This window comes from Arachis hypogaea, chromosome 10 (genome assembly GCF_003086295.3).
Source record: "Arachis hypogaea cultivar Tifrunner chromosome 10, arahy.Tifrunner.gnm2.J5K5, whole genome shotgun sequence".
In the NCBI taxonomy this organism is placed as follows: Eukaryota; Viridiplantae; Streptophyta; class Magnoliopsida; order Fabales; family Fabaceae; genus Arachis; species Arachis hypogaea.
This window is the reverse complement of record NC_092045.1, coordinates 266,517-274,176: the sequence shown is the minus strand read 5'-3', so window position 1 is coordinate 274,176 and position 7,660 is coordinate 266,517. Positions and strand designations below refer to the sequence as shown.

General features: G+C 31.0%; 1 long non-coding RNA gene across 1 annotated transcript; it reads left to right on the top strand.

Annotated features, from left to right (window-relative positions):
* Nucleotides 1–405: 405 nt before the first annotated feature.
* LOC112718400 (uncharacterized) lies at nt 406–3,710 on the top strand. Its single transcript, XR_011866249.1, has 4 exons — nt 406–716; nt 997–2,142; nt 2,416–2,446; nt 3,144–3,710. It is a non-coding gene; the product is annotated as an uncharacterized lncRNA (long non-coding RNA).
* The last annotated feature ends 3,950 nt before the right edge of the window (nt 3,711–7,660 follow it).

The following is a 7,660-nucleotide window of genomic DNA, read 5'->3' as shown; positions in this document are numbered from 1 at the left end:
ACAACGAGGGCCTTTCATCTATAGAAATATTTACAGTTTCGGATAGCATTTAGACCGATTCTGAGAAGAAGAGAAGATAAGTTTCTGTGGTGCAGCACTTTCTGTGTAGATTTAGAAACAAAAGAGATTGTAACGAGTATCTGTTTCTCTTGTATAAGATTCTTTGTAATCGAACTTTGCGCCTCCTCTCAGACAATAGTTCAACATAGAACTTATCTATTTTCTTGTTTAGTTTCAAATCAAATGTTTCTTCTGCAATATGTAAGTGCGATTTGTCTATTTTCTTAAATAAAAGTTTTTTTCTGTCAAAAAAAATTCAAATTATTTTTAAAGTAACACGCTGCCAAATCACATAATATATATACTTTTGGACCATGGATTCTTTATTCCTACTTTTATATAGGAGTATAACTAACAATCATCAAAATAATTACAAAATATATCCCCTTTTTATTTTTTTGAAAACATTAATAATTAGATATTGATCCCTCTAATTTTTGTTTTTTACACTTTTTTCCTTTTCTTTTTAATTTTAGATTTGGAGAAGAGGAGCATGCCTCCCAAAGTTTTTCATCTAACTTCAATCACTGCCATTCTCTTATCCTCTTCCTCTGCTGTATCTTTCATTCGCTTATCCTCGCCGCCGCAACCTGCTTCCAACACCGCGCAACCTGCTTCTGCCGCCGTCGCACAAGACGCTGCCTCAACACTTAGAGGTTAGTTAATCATTATGCATTTTCAATTCATAGATGCCTTTTCTCTTCCTCTCCCTATGTCGTCTCTCTCGTCTGCTCATCTTCGTAGCGCAACCCGTATATATGATTTGGATTTTGGAGATGACAAGTCCTTAACTAAAATGGATGTGCATGTTGGTTTTGATATGTTCTGTCCTGTCTTGTCTTGTTGATTGCATGAATTGTGGGGAGTGACGGACCTACATTTAGAGTTTTTTCTGCCCCTTTACTCTCTTGGATTTGATTTCCAATGATTTTTCAGGAACTTGGGTGCCAAAAATCTGTATGGTTATGTTGCGGAGGAAGTTCTTGGGCAGGATGGGATTGAGCTGATTGTTGACTCCAAGAATTTTGCCTTGGCTGATGATATTGTGAACCGTGTCGTAATGGGAGAGAGCTGGACTGGACAATTCCCGGTCAAGAACAAGATGGGAGAGCAGTTCTTGGCGGTGGTGACGAATACTCCTTTCTATGATGATGATGGAAGTTTAGTTGGGATTATCTATGTCTCAAGTGATTTGCAGCTCTTTGTTGAAACGAGAGTTCTGTGCTTGGCTGCAAACAATGCTGAATCAGGTTCAGGCTCTAGGCCTCTTAGAAGTAGCATTTCAAATAAACTTGGCCTTGATACTCAGCAGCCTCTCCAAACTTCTATAGCATCCAAGTTCTCGAATTTAGTTAGTGTTGTAAATTTCATGTTTCCGTAATTTATACTAGTATAGCATAGCATGGCTTGATGTTAGAACCATTAAATAAGCATCAAAGGTAAGTAACAAAGTTAAGTCAAGAATTCAAACAGGAGAAAATAACGGTGATCGTGAAAGCGGGAGCGGAGGAAGTCATCAATATGAGTATTTTAGTTTTTCAGAAGTTGGTGTTGCAGACCATAGAGAGGATGCTAATTGCAGTAGAGCTAGTATACACAGAGATGATGTGATGCAGTTCCCTTTTGGTATATTTTCTCATGGTGAGAAAAGATCCCAAGGAAAAAGTCTGAAAAAATCTGTCGATAATAGTAAAGGAAAATCTATTCACAAGATTATAATGTCTAGGGTTAAAGCATGGATTCAAAAGAAAACAATGGCATGGCCATGGAAAGCAAATGATCAAAAAGGATCGGAGGCAAAGGATGTCTGTGTTGCTGTGCCTTTCTTGTCAAATGATCATAAAAAAAATCAGTCAGTTAATCAGAAGCAAGAACACCAAGGAGGTGAAAGGAATCACCTTAGTAACAATGAGGCTTCAGGATCCTAGTCCTCGTCCATCAATATTAACAGCACAAGTAGTGCTAGCACCTGTGGAAGTGCCGGAAGTTGTGCTGTCAATAATAAAGTTGATGTGGACACTGATTGCTTGGATTATGAAATTTTGTGGAAAGACCTGACTATTGAAGAACAAATTGGACAAGGTGTTCATGCTCTTAACTAAAGCATTTATTTGTTGATAATCAGTTAAAGAATAAGTTTTTTACATTCTTGGGAAAATAATTGTTTGACAATATGCATGCTTTAACAAAAGAACTAGTATTTATCAGAAAGAATCTTGACATGTTAGCTGTAATTGGACTTCTTATGTTTGAGTTGGTTGATTCATTATGGATTTCTGGTCATTTTTATATAGCACCTACTTGCATTTTGCATTCTTATGCTTTACCTGTTTACCACTTTATTTTTAATTGCAGGTTCCTGTAGAACTGTATATCATGCTCTGTGGTATGGATCTATATTATTTTTCTCTTCTTGTAACTTATGGTTTTAATACATGCATAAGGACCTAATAATGTAGAAGAACTTAAGATATCAACAATAAATTTCTTTTCAGAATTTGTAATTAGAAGGTCTTTTAATGTGTGAATTGAGCATTATTAAGTTAAGGGATCACAGCATTTCTAGAAGGATTGTAAAATGGGGAGATTGCTAAACTTTTGATGGTGATTGGGTTAGTCATTTTATTTTTCTTTAATGACACCATAATATTTCTTCAATTAGTTGGTAGTAATGCTTGTAACTGAATCTTTTTCAATTGGAATATATATATATATATATATATATATATATATATATATGTCGTCTTTTTATGTAAAATGTTTGCACCACTACTTAAAAGTTGTACAACAGATAGTGAAACTAAAAGGGAAAGAAAAAATAGTTTTCATTTGACTAGATATATTAGAAGAAGAAAGTTTGTCATCTTTATAAAAGTGTTGTTATTTTTATTTTTCATTTTTTTCACCGGTAAGAGCTTTCCTTACAGCATTTGTTTTTTGCAATAGTAAAATTTGTCATATACTATCTACTGTGATTATGAGCAGTATCATTATTTTTTCACTATAATTTTTTCTCAATTTTAAGAGGAACATGTGATTATCTTCTGCAGAGACCCATTATAAATCCTATTTTTTGCAAACAGGATGGGAAAGTAATAGCAGACTACTATGTCATAGTGATATGTGTATCTAAGAAGGCACTATACAAGTCTATACAGCAGCTGAGAGCGGTGAGTTTTTACATTATTTTTAAAGCATATGTTTTGAATTTCATATGAAGACTTGTTATTTTGAATGACTCGAGTCCAAATAACCCAATTATATTTAATTTGGGATAAAATGTTAGTCTACATGATGTATTACTGTCACTAGCAATGGCTAGCATTACTACATGGACTTGGCATAAAACAGTGACTATGTGAATTTCCTTTCATCTATGATTCTCATACTCATTTTCATGTTGATTACATTCGTTTAATGCAGATTAGTGGTAGTAGCGTTCTTATATCACCTTTGACCTACAATTTTTATGAGAAAACACCAAGATAGCGCTAACTACTTTTTGAACTTGGACTGTAGTCATTTATAATTAATGGATGAAACCTTTTTCATATACTATGGACGCAAAAGCGTATTGACTTTGATGAAAGCTGCAAAGTACACTCCGTTTAGAATTAGAAACTAAAAATGCAATTCTTAATTTTCATTAATAGCAACTTTTGGATTGATATTGGTTGAAAGTTTTGTAGCAGCAAGCCTGCATTTTTTTCCTTTTTGTCTCTCTTTGGCACTTGTTAATAATATGGATAAAGAAGTGAGTTCGCTTTTTTGGTAGTCTTTATTTTTCGTTTACTTCTTTAGTTGAAAAAAGTATAGTTGAAGTTGAAGGTTCAATGACTATGAAATATAGCTTTGGTGTTGTATTTTTTAACTTTCTATTATATTTTTTAACAATGGCTTAAAATAGATCAATTTTATCTTATAACTTCAGGTTATATTTGAACTTTGCTCTTGTTTTTTTTTTTTTTTGATCAAGTTATGTTATATTTATCATACTCAGCAATAATTAGTTACGATAATATATAGGTTGCTAATAACTTATATTAACTGATAAAATAAAGAAAATTAGTAATATGGAATTGTAATATGTAGAAGAAGGATAAATTAGTGTATAAACTAATGAAAAATAGCTTAGTAATTTATCTTTCAAAGAAAATAGAAAAATATCTAATAATATAATTTTTCACTCCCAAATATCTTCATGCTCTAGTTCTACTTTGCTCCTATATTTCCAAGCATTCTCTTGGATTATGAGACATAAATCGTAGTACTCCTCTAAAATGTAATTCTAATTAGAAGTGTGTTGAAAAAATTATGTTAAAAATACTTTGTTATAAATATTACTTAAATATTGAAATAATCTTGTAGAGTATATTCTCTCATCCAATTGGTCACCCAAACTTTGTTATCATTCTTAAGATATAAAACATTCAACAAATAGTTATTATATACATATAAGATATAAACTATTGAACTTGTTATGATATTAAAAAAAAAATGTGAAAAAACTTAGATATATATTTTTGAGTGGGTATGTCAAAAGGTGTGATAGGCCAAAAAGTGGAACAATATAAAATTTAGATTTATAATCATAAAAAATATGATTATCTAACGTCATATTTAAATTGTTAAGCAATCTACAACTTCTAAATGAGTTGTCTGTACAATAGTGAATTGACTAAGAGTACTAGTTATAACAAAGAGTTATTTAAATTGTTAAATTGTTAAGCGATTCTAAATAATTGAGTATTGATTTAGAACAAATAATTACAACTTTAATTAAATAATAAACATAATTTAAAAAATTGAGATATTCCCATTATCATTAATAATTAATGAAATTAAATTTGTTTAATAATAGACAAAATAAAAAATATTTTGTTAAGATAATATAGATGGTGTATTATTAGTAATTAAAGGGTATGTAATTAGTTCCATAATAATAATAATAATAATAATAATAATAATAATAATAATAATAATAATAATAATAATAATATATGAATAACATAAAAAATATATAACAAATTAAAAAAATTTAAATATACTAATAAAAAAAATATTATATCACATCTTATGATTTAATTTGAATTGGATGAGTTTTGAGAAAACAATCTAAAATCTAATTCAGTTAATTTGGTTTGTTAAAAATATAATCTAATTAAATTTAAATTAATGTGATTTTAATCGATTTAGATTAAGATTGGATAAGATTTAATTTAAATTGTGTTGGATTTAACCACCCAGACTCCCTATAATAATTTTCCCGCCCTTTAAGAACTCTTGTGGTCGATAAAACATAAAAAGAGAAACACAATTACACCTTTGGGAATCCTATTTGCAATGTATCCTTGTGACTTCATGTTTCGTCATCCGCGAACAATGAAGAATTGGCTTGATGAAGTCACCAATTCAGCGGGCCTGGGATTTCAGGTAGGCTTAATCGGCAGATCCACCGCCCGCCTCAATGCACCCCGCATCGGGGGCAAGCTTGCCGCCTGGTGTGCCCTCTACAATGTCTCCCACGACGCCTTGGTTTTTGTTCGTCAGAAAAACGATCCCTGGGACCGCATATTTGCCCCGGCCATCAGCAGCGGGTTGCTTTCCTTATTGTGCCGCCACAGTCTCAGAGCCTCCGCATGCTTCATCATGTTTGGTGCTCTCTTCGGCACAGTACCAGAGGTCGGCTTAATCATGGCGGACAAACTCGAGGCAGATCGCAAACTTGAGAAAAGGGGTTCGAGCAAGACAAATTAAGCCTAATAATTTACTTGTTGTATTAGGTATACATTTCACTCTTTTAATCTAAGATCGATTAATTTTCTCAATTTCTTTGGGAATCGTCATTTTAGCATGCATATTGATTGTTATTAGATAGGTACCATAGTATCAATGTATATCTAGTTCTGTTAGCCAGTTTTTTATATAATGGGGTATGTTATTTTTTTTTTCTTTATTATTCTTTTGGTGTGTGATTAGTGGATGGTTGATATTATTAAAATAATAAATCTGGACTTGTGTTGGACAACGAAAGAAATAGTTGGAGAAATTTATGAGATGGGTCATGAAGACCAGGGACTATATCTCAAATAATTCAGTTTTATACTCAAATTGAAGCTATTTTTCACATTTATAGATTGAATATGTTTGTGTATAAAGGAATAGATCTATTTATATATACAATCAACTGTTATGAGTTTAGGATCGAGTTATTTGTCACAAAATAGTTATTTACTAATCGATTGGTGTTAAATTAAATCGATTGAATTAGCAACAAATATAATATGTGCATACTAATGAGGGGCTTCAAAGACTCATGCAGAGTCGAAGGACGAAGAATCTTTCAAGAAGATACTGAGGAACTTCAAAGAAGCCTGTGATGCCGATAAAGAAACAATATGCATGGTAATGAAGAAAGCTTGTAAAGTGTGTGGTAAAATTCGTAATATGCCTCTGGCTGCTGAGCATTTCTGCTTTGCTTGTCATCTCTCCATGTTACTTGAGGTATTCTAAAATCGATCAAAAGACACTGTTGTATCATGTCTTACCTATTTGTCAAATATATTAGTATATTTTGTAATATTAATGTATTTATGTGATTAATTTCTATTATTTGTAATATTAAAGAAATAGATTCACTCTTAGTATTACAAGATTTGTTTAATTTGTTTGATCTTTTTTAATTCTTTATATTAGAAAAGAGATGAAAGAAATATTATTGATATGAGACAAAAAAATTAGTTGAGTTATATTTTAAGATGTTTATTTATAATTTATTTATTAGTTTATTTTAAAACGATCTTTTTATTGGATTGGTTGGATTAGTAAACTAATGATTAGAGTGGTTCAATGACCGATCCGATTCTCAGAACCTTGGGCATAATGATTAACTAACCTCCAATTCCAAGTGCGACAACGCAGGTTGCGGCGTCGGCTGAGGCGTATTGCGGCGACGAGGATAAATGAACCAAAGATACAGCAGAGGAAGAGGATGAGAGAATGATAGTGATTGAAATTAGAGAAAAAATTTTAGTAGACATACTTCTCTTCTCTAAATCTGAAATTTAAAAAAAAAAAAAAATATATATATATATATATATAAACAAAAATTAAAAGAATCAATCTCTAATTATTAATTTTTTTAAAAAAATGAAATATATTTTATAATTATTTTAATAATAGTTAATTATATTCTATATAAAAATAAGAGTAAAAAATGCATGGCATACTTTTGCTTTGTCAAATTTAAACTTTTAAATTAGCCTCAATTATTAACGAAGGAAACTAATACTCAAATTCAATTTTTTAAAATCGAATTTAAAGTAGTTCCATTAATTTTGCGTTGGTTCCAATCTAACTCTACTCATCATCCGTCTAAAGGCTTTTCTTTTTCTCAAATAAATAATAAACAAAAATCATGTTTAGCAGTTACACTAAAATACAAATATTTATCATTTTACGTCCTATTTTATAATTTCGTGGGCACTCAATTTTGTCATCAACACCTGCAAAATAAAAGTCACCAAAAAAAAAATACCTGCAAAATAAAGGGAAAAAAAAGGTTCTTAATTTCAGTAGTGCCAGCAAACTTGGACTAACA